The 17,055-nt window shown below is 36.5% G+C and overlaps 1 protein-coding gene across 20 annotated transcripts in view; it reads left to right on the top strand.

Moving 5' to 3' along the window:
• ATP2B2 (ATPase plasma membrane Ca2+ transporting 2) overlaps window positions 1–17,055 on the top strand; it is a 442,871-nt gene that overhangs the window by 207,586 nt on the left and 218,230 nt on the right. Inside the window, exon 1 of one of the 20 annotated variants that reach the window (XM_052776598.1) lies at window positions 12,784–12,801. The exons of the other annotated variants lie outside the window; for them this stretch is intronic. The gene's annotated coding sequence lies outside the window, so the exon portion shown is untranslated. Of the gene's footprint in view, window positions 1–12,783; window positions 12,802–17,055 lie in introns of those variants that run through there. 20 annotated transcript variants of the gene reach the window in all.

Genomic DNA, 17,055 nt, shown 5'->3' with positions numbered 1-17,055 from the left:
GCTTTTTTGTTTTTCGAGCAGTATGAAAATCTCATCACAGAGTTCATGTAGGAGATAGAATCATAGAATGCTTTGGGTTGGAAGGGACCTTTAAACATCATCTAGTCCAACCCCCCAGCCATGGGCAGGGACATCTTTCAGTAGATCATGTTGCTCAAAGCCCCATCCAACCTGACTTTGAACACTTCCAGTGATGGGGCATCCACAGCTTCTCTGTGCAACTTGTTCCAGTGTCTCACCACCCTCACTGTAAAAACTTTCTTCCTTGTGTCCGATCTAAACCTACCGTCTTTCAATTTAAAACCGCTGCCCCTTGTCTTGTCACTACAGGCCTTGGTAAAAAAATCTGTCTCCATCTTTCTTATAAGAACCCTTTATATATTGAAAGACCACAATAAAGTCTTCCTGGAACCAGAGTGTGCTACTTATTTGAAGTGCAGAAGCATTATTCACAGGAAAAAAAACAAACCACTTTTAATTTAAAAAGTGGATACAGTCTACATTACAGTGCAGGGGAGTGCAGGCATCGTGATGGTTTTTCATACTGTACCGATCAGTATGTCCCATAGAGACACTGTAAATTACCAAAATATCGTGTGAAGGAGAAGTGTATTAATCTATTTGATTATTCTTTCAGTAAATCTACCTCTTTGAACACTGGCCGCAATTCCTCGAAGTTATAGTGTCTATGGTTACGATTTCCTTGGAACAATAAACAACGGTGACTGAATGGCTTTTCCAGCCAGAAACAATATATATTATTGTGCATTCGTTTTCTTGCTAGTAAGGCTGTTTCAAAGAAAGATTGAAACTCAATACTTATGTTAAAGTTGCAAAAATAGAAATAAAAGGTATGTTTTATGTTTCTTCCTATGAGAACTATGGTCTCAATGGCAAACACATGGAATATGTGTCCCCTACATATAGGAGCTGAAGTATCAGTTTCTTAATTGAAAATATAAATAAAGCTCAAATGGGATGTGGGTTGTGAATTGCAGAAGACCAGTTTGAGGTTTGTGTGCACTCAGGCATGGTAAGTCTTGCTGTTCCAGCCTTGTTACATAAAGAATGTCTAAGCTGTTGTGGAAGCTTAGTACAATCTAAACTGGATGAACAGGATGTAGTAAACAGATTACAGCGATGTTTATTGGTAATTCATTCTGATGTGGGGTGTAAAGGAACCATTAAGTGGTGTATAAATAGGGTAAAATGAATAGGTGCTGCGCAGGGTTGAACAGTTTTCAAGTTAACTGAGCAATAACTCCAGAGATTTCTCTAAGGAGAAAAAAAAAAAAAGTCAGCTTTGCTTAAGTAAGATTGAGATAAATATGCTTTCAGTTTGGAAGGTATGTTTTCAGCAGGAAGGATTAAGTGGACTTGGCAGTTCCTTTGAGCTTGACATTGATATTGTAATGAGCTTTAAATAGTTGATTCCCAACACCTCCTGCTCCCTTTGCCCTTGAGGTCAGCCCCAGGGTCAAACTGAATACCAGGAGGCTGGCTTCTCAGACCCTGAGGGACATGTCCCCAGGTAACACTCAGTCTTGAAAATCTGTCGGTTCATCATGACTCACTTGAAGTGCTACTAGCTGAAGAGAAAGCACAGATTACACCATTACCATCTGTTAGAAGCCTCCTGCTCCCTCATGGCTGAGGCTTTGGTGTGTGGAGATGTGGATCCGGTTAGCAGGAAAGATGACATAGCAGAAGAGGATGGTGAGAAGATCTGCTTCTGCTTGGCGTGAAAAGCAGGTGACCAGACCACACAGTCCTTGTGCCATTTCAGTGACCTCCCATTTAATCACTTTTATGTAACAGTATTATTTCTTAACAGCAAGTGCAACTTTCTCCTTATATATTTGCACCATTTCTTTCCAGAGCACCCAAAATAATTTTAATTTCTGCGGTAGGAGTGTGGTGGGTTGCATTCTTTTTGTTCAGGAAAAGCCAAGTGACCGCTTGAGGAATATAGAAGCAGAACTGGACTGGTACCTACAATATCTGAAAATAGATCAAAAAAAAATCATCATGCTTGTCATACTTCAAGGACGTACAAGACCTTGACACGTCTGCAGTGAGATCATTGTGTCTGACATGTTTGCAGATTTTTGTCAAGAAGGTGGGCAGAATCAACCAGAAAAGAGAAATACAATGAAAATATTTAAAACCAAATAAAGTAAATGCAAAATCATTCAAGTTAATGTAGAGAACAAACCTAAATGAAAATAGCTATTCTCAAAAAACTTTGAGCTAAGCACGAACCAGGCATATTTATTCTGAAACAAATCCAAACCATTGCTATTATTTAGGAATAGTAATTCTGGAATAGTAAATTCAGATCATCTCCAATGTGGTGAGAAGAGGTAGCTCTGAAGGCCTGTACTCCCAAGTTAAGGATCGGCAGTAACAGGTAGATATAACGTATGGGGAAGTGCAAGAGTACTACACGGAAATACCACTTCCTGGGATGCCTATTTGTCAAATAAATAATTGTGACCTTATTTCTCATCAGTTGTCAGGGAATACATTGGTTTTGAAGTCTGAATGAATATGTTATTTCTAATAGCTAAGTGACCATATGGTTAGAATGCTGTAACCCATTCATGATACAGATGAGAGATGGGATCATAAAGTCCATAGGAACATTTTTACTACTGTGAGTAGCTTTGGAGTAGCTGGCTTTCAAAATTTCAACATTTTAAATGGGCCACTAGTAATACTTTTGCAACTATTTCATTGTTTAAGGAGAATCTTGTTCCAGGTCTGCAAAAAACCCCAAACAAGCAAACCTCCATTCCCCTCAATATGGGAATCAAAGTGATCTGGAATACTGAATCTACTCCTTTATCCTAAGAGGACAACTTTCCCGGTTGACTGAGGCACTTGGAGGATTTGCACCGCTTCTGTGACTGATTAGAACTAGAAATAGAACAATTTCAAGCTTTGCGTCAATCATCTGTTTTGCAGCGATTTCATCCATATGTAGCAGCTTCCGTTATTTTGTAGTTTTCCTTACATTGAGCCCCGCAGCATTTAACGAGCCGTGCTTGCCAGAGCACCCTGCCCCTGTAAGCGCTGAAGCACGTGCAGCTGCGCACTGTGCCTCTCCTTCTGCTCCAGGAGGTGTGAAGCCAAGTGTCCCGAGGGAGGCAGGGGGAACACCTTGGAGCTTTCATTCCTGTCTGGTGGGATGTTCTACCATCATTTTCTGCGAGTAAGAAGAGGAGCCTGCCCTCCTCTGCTTGTTTTCCGTCTTCTATTGTGAGCAGGTCAGGGTGGGCTCAGAAGGGGCTCTGAAGTTATGGTGGGACATCCTGAGTTTTACTGTAATTTTGAACTTCTAATATTTGCTGAGACCAGTATAAAAGAAGTCAGTTTTAAAACTGGAACAAAGGAACTTTAAGTCAGTCTCTTTGGCACAACTCTCTGCAGGCTGTTCTTGCCAACGATTCCAGAGGACATCTTTGCTGGTTTTAAATTTACAATAGAAACAATTTGTGAAGTTCAAGATTTTATGTAATTTACACAGAGGAGAATGGAGTTTATAAGGCTGACTGTAAAAGCAGTGTTCCTTACAGTTCCTAATACAGTATAACGAAAAATAACAAATGGTAGTAAATAGTTATTTGAAACCTACAACCAAAATTTCTGTGCTTCGTGTGCGTATGACAGAAGAGGTAGAAATGGTGTGACTTTGATATTTAATCTTCGTTTTTGATAGTTTGTCACACTAATTTTTTTTCAAGGATTACTTTTATTTTCCTGAGAAACACAGGTATGATATAACATGATACCCAAAGAGCACCCAATGTTTTTTTCATGGTCAAAGCCATGATTTTTTCATACCAAGGTGCGAAATGACAGTTTCACCTTTGCTGTCTGTTTTCTTCCTGGTAGTATAGAATAAGAAGGGCTAAATATGACAAAATTTGGAGTCTGTTTTTTTAAACAGTGTAGGCACAAGATCAGTGTTGGAAAAAAAATCCAGTGTTAAATTGGCATGTATCAGGGATGAGTGATCTAATTGCAGTTCTGCATTTCAGTTTTAACATCTATGCTTATTGTGTTGAATATGTTCTGAGTTTGCTGAGGGTGCAACAGAGAACAGTTTTGTTTTGTTTTTCTTCTAAATTGCAGACAAATTACTGGACCAGAGCCTAAGTAAGAAATTCTGAATCCTATGACAAGAACCAAAAGTTTGTCCCATGACCATTGTAACTACTTTTCAAGTCCTGTGTTAGGATTTTTTTGTGTGTGTGTGTTGTTTTAATAGCGATTATTTTTACCCAAACCCAATAGTTTGCAAAATAACAGTTTTTTTGTCATGGAGTAAAAATAGCAGATTTTTTCAGCACATTTTTAATCTTTTTTTCTCTGTACTAACATGTTCTTTCAATGAAGAAAAATCCACCTCACTGCATCTTAGAATTGTGAGGAGGGTTCCTTCAGGCCATTTTAAGAGAATTTATGTCAGTTTGCCTCTGTGGAAGTGATACAGGCCTGTATGAATTGTCTTGAACTGCTTCTCATGTTGAGCTTGCAATTCAAAGACGGGAATATCTTTAGACATAGATTTTCCTGTTCAACACTGTGTTTTCTTATTTTTGTCCTTTTTGTGCACAAGATTAAATATAAAAAACATTAATACGGTTCACTGATGTTTGCAAAAGCTTTCCCTATCAGTCACACCCTCATAATTTATAGTTAAATTTAAAGATATTTACAAATGTTTTATACTTAAGTGTTCTTGGTAATGGTAAAGTTTCTACTTTTCAGTATTACTTTCCATTGTACACGTTATAAGCTAAAGGTATCACTTGAATTTTGTGATGTCTTAAGCTGTTGTACCAGTCATTTTCACAAATGAATAAAAATAGAAAATGCTGTAAAAAAAGTGAAGTGAATTTTTGAGAATTGCTAGCTTGTACTTTTGTAATGTTTGTAAGTATTAAAATTTTTCTCTTTCTACTGGAGACAGATTTTTTTGAGATTTTAAAAATTAATTTAAAATAACATTGGTCAGCATTTTCTTTTCTGTTTCTAAGTTTTACTAAGATGCTCATGCAACTAATACAAATATGGATTAAATTTAGTCGGGGGAATAAATAGGAGCAAAACAAACTATATTATTATTATTATTAACATACTGAATTTTTAGTCATTAATATGGAATGGTTGGATTCATGTTAATCTCAAATGTCAGCATGAAATTATTATCTTGAGCATTTCTGAATTCCACCTGGTGACGTGAAAATTAACTCAGTTGTTCAGAGTGCACTTACCGAAACCTTACTACCCACACTGTTTGTTCTGAAACTCAAACCGAGTAGCAATCACTAGCAGAAGAGATTGGTGGGATTTTTACAGATGCACAACGGTTTCTTATCTTCATACATGTACATTTTCCTAGAGTCAGTCTGAAATTGAAGAATGACTTTTCTTTGTACTCTTTCATACTTAGAAGAGGCAATGTTTTAATTCCATGTTAAGTATATATAGTTTAGGTTCTTCTGGACCAATAATATTTAAATTTTCAGGCTGCTGAGTGGCTTCCGCCTTCCGCTGAAGCAAATGATTTGATGTAATGTAAGATACTGGTGAGGAATGAAGAATAAATCTCTCCTTCTACTAATTTGCATTAATGTGTCACTGGGGCAGAATATTTTCCCCTGACCCATTATCTGTTTCTTAGGTCACTCCTTGTAAACAAGAAATGGTTTGAAAAGTGGTTCTGGAGAAAGCATTCTGGGATTTTGGCATTAGTGGCATAGTGCTACCGTGATAAAGTAGTGCTTTATGAAACATTCATAAAATTACGAAGTAATGCTTATATTGGTATATACTTTTCTAACCTGAGAGATTTTGTCATTTGGATAAGGGCAAATAATCTGTTTCTTCATTTTCCTGCTTCATCTTCTGAAAAATCTTTGGGTATGTGTGTGTTTTAGTAGTCTGAAAGGAGAGTTCTGAAGGTTACATTTAGCTCCAGAAAAATGCTTTGCACTGATGGTGGTTACGCAAGCTCTTCTAGCTGCTCTTATCCTTCTGGGATGGCTTCTACATGAATTCAGATAAGCAGTTTGTGAAAATGGTGTAGTTGGGATCTATCTGGCCCTTGGTGCTCTGAGAAAAAAAGAGAAAAATTTCTGTTTTGATGACTTCCATTTAATGATTTCAGTGATGTGCCTGAATTTCAAGGAAATACAATAATTTATTAAACAGCAATCATTCTGAATCTGTAAATATAAAGGACCATAGTAGGGACACTGGGAGCCTTGTTTATATCTGATCTGGCAACTAAAGTACAAAATGTCCCAGTACTTCCTTGCAAAGACTGGTGAGAGCTTAAGCAGTGTGTTTGAAGAAGCAGTTGCACTGCACTTGCTAAAGGGTAAGCAGCCATTAGGCTCCCTGATCAATTAAATATAAATATTTTAAATAGATCAGTTGCACCGCTCGAATAACTGCAAAACATACTTCTCTGGACATCACGTATGTTGAGATGTGTAATTACCAGTACTATAACCAGTTGTAAATTCTCTTTTGCTAAATGATTTATTAAAAAGTTTGGCTTAGTTTTTTATTCTGTGTGCTTTGTTTTTTTTTTTTTTCTCTCATTAAAAAGGTCAGGATTTCTTTCTTATAATGCAACTGGCACTTCATACCAAAACCAAAGAGGATGTCAAAAAATGCAGACTGACTTTTCTGTGTTCGTTTAGCTGAACAGACTACATAATTGTTGAGTGAGTAGCTACTGTTTAAGTTTCTTAGGAGATATTTGTTTGCAAGGTGGCATTATAGGGCTTATCAGCTTTGGAAGCTGCATGTCTTCTACGGCTGCTAAAAGCCGTGAGAGGAATCTGAAAGCTTTCAACAGCTTCCACTGCTCCAGCTATTCTTGTAAATCTAGGCTGGATGAGCTGTGCATTACATGCGGGTCTTCTGACTTCTCAGGTGCTAGCACAGGAGAATTCCTATCAGGTGTCTTACGTATCTTTGATTTTTACGTGTTCAACCCAGATGAGCCCTGCTTGTGTTCGGCTTATGAAAATAGAGTCTCACTTTGAATTTTCTGATATATGAGTATATTATGTATATATGTATGTATACATGTGGCGCTGATTCTGTAGTTGGGATCGGAGTATAACAGTTTTAAAACGTAAATTACGGGAACTTCCTACTTAACTCCTTCTAGAGGAGGTTTGTTATCTGGGATTAGTAGTCCTTAAATGAGAAGAGGATATTTTTAAAGCTGTGTTGTGTTTTGGTCAAATATTTGGGACAGTCTTATTATAGTTTGTATATTTTCTTCATCATAATTATGGAAAAAAACATGGTGGGGGTTGAATTCAGACTGTGAGAACAGTCTGAGCACAAAGTACACAAATGCAGTATTGGTTTAGCAGATCTAATATAGCATGTAATTAAATGATCATTTTACTGAGGTTGAAAGGGGTTTTGCAACTTAGGCGTCCACTGTTCTACCTCTTTAAAAAACAGATGAATTACTTAAAAAGACTGTCTGGCTCTTCTGAAAAAAATGTTTTACAGAGCCTTGAAAGGTAGAAAACATTTACTTTTGAAACTTTCTTCTCAAGCAGAAAATCTGTTCCTATATTACGGAAAGGTTTGCCATGACAGATGCATTTGGATGAATTCAGACTAATAAAGTTACTTGAGAAAATGTTTGATTTGATACTAACCAAACTGCATTATGGACATTGGACAATCTTACAGATAAAAGAAATGGGTGTAGATTATAGAGACTATGAAATAGATTCAGTTTGTTCCCATTTTATTCCTTTGTATTACTCTGCCTTGAAAATTGCTAACAGCAAGTGATTAATAAAATATAACGAAGATATCATTAGGTCAAATTGATACATTGCTAGAAACTGTTTTGTCTTGCTTATGCACCTAAGTTTATGACAAAAAAAATTTCTCCCCAAGCCCTATTCTCATGTAACATCTATTGGTTCAGTTCCTAATCATCACAGGGAGCAGGGGAGAATATTGCTCCCTGCCTTTCTGCATGTTTTCAAACTACTGCAAAGAAGTTGCTGGTGCTGAAGATGTGGCCATTTAGTGAATACCTCCTCATACCACTGACTTTGGGGGCATCGTCCGTGATGCGAAATATATTCAACCTGCATAAAGATGTAGGGTTTTTAACATTTGTGTTTGTACGTTAATTTGTGTTATAATGATAGTCAACACTGTATTATAGGTTTTTGCAATTGTCTTTAAAGTCTGGAGACACAATGGCTGTCTTGCACTTACCAGTTACCTTTGGGGCAGTAAGTTGACACCTTCATAAAATATTACTGCTCAGTTGCTATCTATACATCTAAAAAATGTGCTGCAGTGGTATGTCTTAGGTACTGCTGCAATAGCACAAAAAATCTGTGGAGTTGAGTTTGTTTTTACCTTTCTGTAGATGAGGTCAAATTTCCTTTCCATGTGCAGGTTCTGTAGCACATTGTTTCGGGGAGATGTCTAGATGTCTGTGAAATACTGAGGTACAACAGACGCTCGTTTATTAGATGCAGAGCTAGGAGGTGATTTTTCATAAGGTCACTAGCTTCTGTGGTGCCTACCTAGTAGCTTTTTTCATAATTCATAGTTCTTGCACCCTTTACAACTCTGCTTGCAGAGAATTGGTGTAAGCAAAATTATTCAGAAGATGAGAAATGGAAGATATGATATAAAGGTCACCTCTGAAGCTGTAAAGCATACGATCGTATTGATTTCATCAAACCCACTTTTTTATTTCAGGCTGTTGGTAGAGAGTTTTTGTTTTAAAATCCTGGTTTCTGTTAAATGTTCTTTTAAATGAACTGTTTTGTTCTTAAATTTGAAACCACATAGCTAAATTTATGGAAATACCGGTAAAGGTGGCCTCCATTTTCTATTACCCTTTGCCGAATTCATTGCTTCCTAGTTTTGTGATTCATTTAGTTCTTATTTCTCCCGCGTATTTTTTTGAATGAGATTGTACATTTGAAAATGTTGCTGAAAATGGCCTTCTGATTTCCTATAAAGAAAAATCCTGTTCCAAAGTTGAAAGTATTTTATGGCTTGAGAAACTAGTGGTGTTCGTGCCCTTTCCCCAAGAAACAGGACCCCCCCGTTGGCCTTCCATCATCTCCATTCTTCTTTATTCGTTCCTTGAAATGATACTCTCTCCTTTAACCTTGTATATATGCCTTGATACAATGATTTGTCATATTGTATAGACTTACTGTATCTTTGCTTATGTAGACCTCTTAAAATAATCTGGTGCTATTGTTACAGGTTTCCTACAAACTACTTGGACAAGAAACAATATTCTATCTGTTACGAAAGTTATCTAGGCCAGTAACTTAAATTTATGTACAGGAAAATGTGTATATATCTGGCTAACAAAGATGATTTTTATAATCTAATGTGAAGATAACATTCAGTTACTCTAAGCTTCATGCAAATTTTAGAGCAGTGGCAAAAGTGACTTTCCTAAAGTAATACCTTGGAATGGTCTTGAATGTCCAGTTCCTACCCTGTGAGCGAAACTTCTGTCATTTTGTTTCTATAATTTTTAAGCACCTGCCAGTGTAGATTTTTGGCTTTTTGAGTTGATCACAGTAGTAATAAATAAATAAATATTCCCCACCCCAGTTGACATTTTTTTCTCTATCAGGGTAGATAAAACAATTTCAGAGTTATTCAGGATGGAAAGTATCATTAAGGTAAGGTAAATAAGTTACTTTTTTTTTAAGTAACTCTTAAATTTAGACTCCTCTGCTCAGGTTCAGAATGGCTACTAGCGAACGCTTCTGTTCTTGAAAATGGGAATTACATGAAAAACTATTTATTTGTATAAACGTTATAGTGCCAACAGTGTTTGCTTTGAAGTGACAGTTACCTTTTGCCAGTGTGGGAGCAACTACTGATATGCTCTTCCCCCCGCCAACTCCAATGACTTATTGTTCATATGTATGGACACAGTTGCATTTTTGGCTGACTGTGCTTCGTGCACTATGTACTTTTGCAGGTCACAGTGCCATTTGGGCTTTGAATAATTGCGTAATGTATTTATTGGTTACTTTTTGTCTGCTCTAAATAAGCTCCATAGTATGCTGTACAATATGTGCAAACCCTTGATAAATCAAAGAGTTACTTTTCAGCAAAACCAGTTAGAAATGAACTATAAGTTTTGCTGCGTGGAGTGAGTGGAGCTTCTTATGGATGCATGGAAATGCGTTGCTGAGCAGACGGCTTTGATTAACAGAATATGCTGTAATTTTAGAAATTGGGTTGGAGTGTAAGTAGCTATGAGACAGAATTGTAAGTATATTTCAGGATACACCTGTATTTTTAATGCTTAGTCAAATCACTGTAGAATACTTGCAGGACACCAGTAAAAAAATGTGCTTAATATGTATTTTAATTTTGCCATTTAAAAGGCAGACTTGCTATAACATTCTCGACTTGTAAGAATATGAAACCCAGCAATTTATCACAGGTTCAGTGCTTTCTTGCTCAAGTTCTTGTTTGGACATGAAATATGAATAAAAGTCCATGATTTTTAAATAGGTACTTAGGCTGAGTCCTAGCAAATAGATATTTAACATATTTATCACTTTGAGTTAAGAAATGAGTCATCTTACTAACAGCAATTTCTTCTCAGTACTTAAGAAAAATATTTTATGGATGTTGCACATACTGCTTTCTTTTTAAGATATAATTTGTTTTATTTTGGATCATTTGCATGCCTCAAATGTACATTTTTAACAGGTTGTATAGTGCCATATTTTGTTTCTGTAATATTTTTAAGTGTTTGAATTACCTAGATTTTAACAATTTATTTTAGTAGTTGGGTGAAGCTATCTCTAGTGTTTTTTTGGAGTCTCTTTTTACACTCATAAACCCAAGAATCTGGGACTGTTTGTTCTTCACCTCAACTGTCTGTTATGGAGGGTCTGTCCATGTGAAATACTACTTTAAATTCTGATTGGTCAAGAACCCATTAACTCATAGAATTTGATCTTCTAAGGTAAAATTCCAACAATCCTAATTTTTAAATACAACAGTATAATTCTTCTAGACTGTATCATGAATATTTATTAGGCCTAGAGGAGAAAATGTTATGTTTTACAGATACAAAGATCTGTAATGGAAAGGAATCAGCAGTTAGTTTCATCACTTTTTCATAGTGTGACAGTGATAAACATAATTAGCACCATTAAAATATAGTAACTTTTACTGAGTTAATTGGAGGATAATTTTAAAAAGCGGCACTAAAAGTTTGCTTTCTTTTGGATATTTTATAAGTCTTTTTTTGTAATCATAATTCTGTCTTTTATTAACGGGATAGAATGTTTATCTGTGAGAAATTAATGGGGTTTGAAAGCTTAGAGTTTAATGTTAGAACAGTATGATGTGATTGTTCTGTAGAACTGAACCTCTTCTGGGCGTATGCAGATGCACTAGTCAATTTGTTGTTCAGGTGCATTCTAACGTGAGGAGAAACAAGGAGTAAATGATGGATGTTTAGAACAGACATATAACCAATATGAACTTTGTGTGTGTGTGTATAAATATCCATCTATATATTGTCTCTCCCATAAAAAATATTGTGGGTGGTTTGGTTTTTGTTTTTGGGTTTTTTTTGTTTTTTAATGTGGATTACTACTACTTGGCTCACTTATTTTTGTGTGGATGTCTTTTAAAATTGAAGCTATTAAGAACATTCCTTCCCTTTTCTCCTTTCCTTTATTTCCTCCAAGCTTTAAGTTGAGAATAATAGTTCCATATATTTGTACTCATCATGGAAAAAACCTGTTACAGTTCCATTTAGTCAGGTTTGACCAAAATAGGGAGCTAGGCTTACACATGGTGTCGAAACCTCTGAAGAGAATCTGAGAAATAGGAACAATGACTTAGTTGCCTCCCCTCTTTTGTAATGTTTTAGTGGTTGAGGGATTCAGAGTGAGGGAGGCTGGGATTCGGTTTCACCTTCTGCTTGATCACGTTTAATCCACTACCTCTTATTTCCTAGAATATTTCCATAACAGATAACTCGTGTGGTATTCTGGGTTTGGTGTGAAGACTTTCTTTGCTACTAGTCTTCCATTTCATATAAAATACTTAAATAAATAAGTGCAAATTGGCGGCAGTGGTTGGAACTCTAATAGCTTCCTGCCTTTTCAGTAGCATTTCCTAATAGTGGTTTTTGAAAGTCATTATTTCTGGTTTAAGTGCTTCTAACTTCAGTGGATCTTGTTTCGCTTAATTTTGCACATGCTTATGTTTGTTTTCTGAGTAAAGAGCTGTCTTCTCCCTGGCTCAATAGCCTGAGGTGTGCACAAAGCCCAGGCTTTATTTTCTTGAGTAGGCATGGTGCATTAAAAAATTAGGAACACAGGAACTGACAGGGCAAATGAATCCTGCGGTCCCCTTTCTTTGTTGTCTTCTACTGCAAACTGGTGAATTCTGCAAGAGACAGTTTAAATGATCTGGAATGGACAACTGTAGAAAAGTAATTCTATTTTTCAAGATTTGTTAATAAAAAAAAGCGACTACCTACTCCTGTTCCCTCCTCCGTGTTTTGTGTTGCCCTGTGCTGTGTATTTTGCTTTCAGGAGTGCGGTGCTTCTCTTGCCTTTCTTCCTCAAGACGGTGTGCAGTCGGCTGGGAAGGGGGAGAGGGAGAGAGAAGGGAGGAGAGAGAGAAATCTATAGGGGGTGGAGAGAAAGTGCTCCCCTTAAAGGAAAGGTGTGTCCTTTCTAACACATGTTCAGACCACTCCGGAGTTAGTCTTAGGTAAGTACTTGTAGTATGGTCATTTGTGCCTTCTTGCTGTCATGGGGAGCTGTGTCTCACTTGCATAATTTATCTCTTGGTTCAGTAATACAATCCCAGTGGTTGGAGAATTCCAGGTAGGGAGACTAATGCTTTTAATGGTAACTTTCTTGCTATGCTTTGCTATCCGTCAGGATGATTTTATGCTGTCGAAACAATGTTTTGTGTTCTGAGGGAGGGTGCTCAAGCGGTGTGTATAACAAGTAGCGACTTGAGTTACTTTTAAGTCATAAGGCGGATATGTGGGCTTGTGAGAGAGAGAATGTCCATTATTAGTTTGCACAGCCAGAAGGCAAATGATGATAATTGCTTTGAAAACGTCCCCTATGTTTTAATTTTAGAAAGCATGATAATAGAAATGATTCATTATAATAGAACCACGTATGTAGAAGAAAAACTAAACTATTACTATTTTTGCAGGATTTATTACCTAGTGATGATGTTGTACCTGAAATGTTAATCAGCTGCTTATATTCTCATTAACAGTTGTCACACAGTGTACTTTTTAGCTCATTACAAATGCAATGTTTTGGGATGAATTTAATAGATAACAGTAAATGTTCAATATTACAAGGAAATATTTGGAAAGAGAAAAAGCAGCTTACTAATGAACTTTATATAATAATGCTTGTACTTTGCATAGATTTCTATATTGAAAATTTACATCTTTTCTATTTAAACATAATCTTTTACAAATGCATTCAGGACCAGATTTTGCCTCGTCAGAATTTCACATGCACTGTTGTTTCATTCTTTTCTTACTTTCAGACCCATATAATGGCTGTGAATTTTATTTGTCTTTAACTTGAGCTTAGACACCAATAAGCACAATGTTCAAATATTTATTTTGGAGGTTACAATATTTGTTTCTGAACAAACTAAACCTGTTAAATGAGTAAAATTAGACTCAATGTTTTAGTAGAACATGGAATGCATCACTATTCCTGCTCCTTATTGGAAGCAGGGGTAATGGAAAATAGATTACAGAATTATTTTTGATAAAATACAGCAACGTTTTGCAAGTTGTCATGTTTTATGTAGTCAAATTTTGCTTATCCTTGAATTTTGAATAGATTCACAGTGCAGTTTTAGCTGAAATCCAAATGGTACTGAATGTCTGGATAGGGTGATATATTTGGATTTGCAAATACTTATATGAAATTTATAACTTCTCTGAAAGGAATTAGCTGAAAAGGGATTCTAAAAGAGAATTTTTTTTTTCTTTTTCTCTTTTTTTTTAAGAATTCAAGTTGCATCTGAAATATTGGCAGACAATCTGCCATTCACCGATTTAGCTAGAAATGTATCTAAAAACAAAGCTTTTTTCATCCCCTCTGAGAGAGACAATCCATACTTTTAAAAATGTTCATATGTGGGCAAGTCTGTAAAACTGAATTCTGCCTGTAAATACCCAAAGTTGGTAAAGCATGGTTATGTAACTAGCATTGCATAATAACGCATTTAATTATATTCTAATAGGAGTTTCTTTTATCACTGTTTCTTTAGGAGAAAAGGTTGCAGAGATGTGACTAATTACCCTCCTTCTTTAAGGTTATCAGATGTCCTAATTTCAAGGAGTGTCCTTGCTAACAGGGACAACCCTGGAATCTTGGAGGCTTTATTGAAAATGGGGCAATGTTCTAATTTCAGAAAAATCCCATGTCAACCAGATACCTGAGCAACTCCAGAGCCTCACGGAGACTCTGAGGGCACTGCATCTGTCTGGGGTAGTACCAGTACTTGCCTCTCATCTTATGAGAAAAAGATGTGAAATACAGGGCTGCTACAGCAGCCGGCTATCCCATTTCTGGGGACGAGCACTAGTACAGATAGAAAAATCTTCCTAGTCTTAGAAGTAAAGGAAATAAATTGTGTTTTCTCTTTAGAAGTGTGTTCAGTTTTTCCTTTCTGTAGCTTCCCTGTAGCTACAAAGCTAATAACTACTCATGAGAATGGGTCAGCCAAATTGGGTTCATTGTCCCTTGCCATTTGAATGGAAAGACCAGGCAGCAGATGATGGAGCACTGGAAGGAATTTCCACAGAGGTTGAAGCTAAATTTAAAGGAGGAACAGCTCCCCATACTCTCTGTTCTCAGGCAGCTGTCAAAAGAAAAAAGTGGTTTAAGAAGCATTCAGATTTGTTTGACTACTTTGTTATCTCTATACTCAAACTCAGAATATTTCATATGTATTTTAAAATAGGGAAGTCCTGGGATTATATAAGAGGTTACCCAAGTACAACATAGAGAAATCTGTGCCTTGTGGAGGAAAGATTGAAACCTGAATTTACTCTGTATTTTAAATATGTGCTAAGTCATCTCTGATTGCATATATATCCAACGGTTTCTTCTATGGAGGAGATCACTGTGATACCTCAGTTCTGCCCATCTAGAATAGGTATGCATGTAAGGTCCTTACTGGATTTCACTGAAGTTTCCTATACTTGAGAAAATCCTGTGTAATTATATATTTTATTTGAATAAAAACTTTCTAGTTTTCCTAGCACAGAGACCTTAATAAATTTGAGGACTTAAACAGGAAGCTGTTAAAATGTTAAACTCCTTCACTCTCCTCAAAATTTTGGGGAGTGATTGCTCCATAGTCTTTATGGCATCCAGGACTTCTGCATATTGGGTTCCACAGTTGCCTAGGTAGGCAACTCTCTTGTAAATGTAAATGGCTTAGTAGGGTATTTAAATACACAGCCATCGCATTCGGCCCTGTAATCTAATGTGTAAACTAAATAGGAAACTGCATGCATTTTTCATGTATGATGGTGTGTCAGGACACACGGGAAAACTTTCCTTTGTTGGGTTTGGGGTTTTAAAATGTATCACAAACGCATACATGCCCTTTGTCTTCCCATTAGAGTGGCAACTGTTTTTTAAAAGAAACAGTTGTAGTTACTGTAGCTTTATTTTGTAACAGTATAAATACTTGGTGTCCATTTAGCAATACCTGAATGAGTTTAAAAGAAAGTAGTTTTTTACTTACAACAGCTGACCCTTACCTGGGTAAGTGACAGTTCTAGTATTTCTTACTTCCCCTTCTGTCATTTTGCAGTATAAAATTTCATGCATCTGCCATCTCAGTTTCGTTTCTTTGTTGGAAAGATTTCGTGTACTCCCACTTCTTGTAATTAGAATAATGATGCAAAATTTTCTCAAGGTTAAGAAAACTGCTGGAGCCACCAAATGGAACATGAGCAAGCTGTAATTGCCTAGTTTCTTAAGCGAAGGTATGAAACTCCCAAAGAATTATGATAGTCTTTTGTGGGGAAGGTATACTGTTAGTATCAAGGGAAATGTCAGTTCTTAACAGTTGCTGCTAATTAAGGGCCGAGGTTTCAGCTGAGGTGAAGGAATGATTTTGCTTAAGTGTTGGAGACCATGTGCACCAGTAAAAGCATCTGTGGAACAATTTGTAAGCTATTTAATGTTGTAAAAATCAACCGAAAAGAGTGTTTGCATTTTCTTTATTAATTAAATAGGGAACATTTCAATGATAATGCATCATGTGGATCAAGTCCTACAGTTCTCATTGCTGCTAATGGGATTTGTAAGTGTTGCAAAATCCATCTGCATCATAACAGAAAATTTGTTTCAGAGTGCCTTAGAAAGCTGTTTAGTCATTATTTCTGAAACTTTGGGTGACTTTAAGTTGCCCAAATCCAAACTTAATTGGATTTGCCTTTAAAAGACTACTGCTCTGAACTCCACTGCCCAATCATTTCATCTGAATATACACAGATATTTGGTTAGCAGGTTGTAAATTTTAAAATGCTGTAAGCGTTCCTGAATCGCCATATAGTCAGACAGCTGCATTCTCGGTAACAAATGCCTTTTTCATTTTTGCTGGTTCTGTCTAGGTGAGCTGTAAATGATGTTCACATTTGGACAAGACAGCCAAACTACTCTGTGCCTGGCAAGTTTTGGCAATATATAGGTATCCGAGAAGCAGAAGTGAGGATGCTTGTTTGTAACATGAGATGGCATGGGAAAGCTGTGCTACAAAGCTGTATCAATAGATTTTCTTTCATCTGAATTCCACGGTGAAGGCCTGTATCAATACTAGTCTTTCCCTATCTTCTCTGTTGGGTCACAGTTATTTGGAAAAGGTTTAAGAGCTTCTGCTCTCTTCAGACACTTCATGACTCCTTCATTCTCCAGTTTTTCTGCTTGTCTGTGTTCCTTGACACACGGTATGACAGCAGTG

This window comes from Harpia harpyja, chromosome Z, assembly GCF_026419915.1.
Source record: "Harpia harpyja isolate bHarHar1 chromosome Z, bHarHar1 primary haplotype, whole genome shotgun sequence".
Classification (NCBI taxonomy): Eukaryota; Metazoa; Chordata; class Aves; order Accipitriformes; family Accipitridae; genus Harpia; species Harpia harpyja.
The sequence above is the reverse complement of the archived record's forward strand: the minus strand, read 5'-3'. Positions and strand labels throughout refer to the sequence as shown.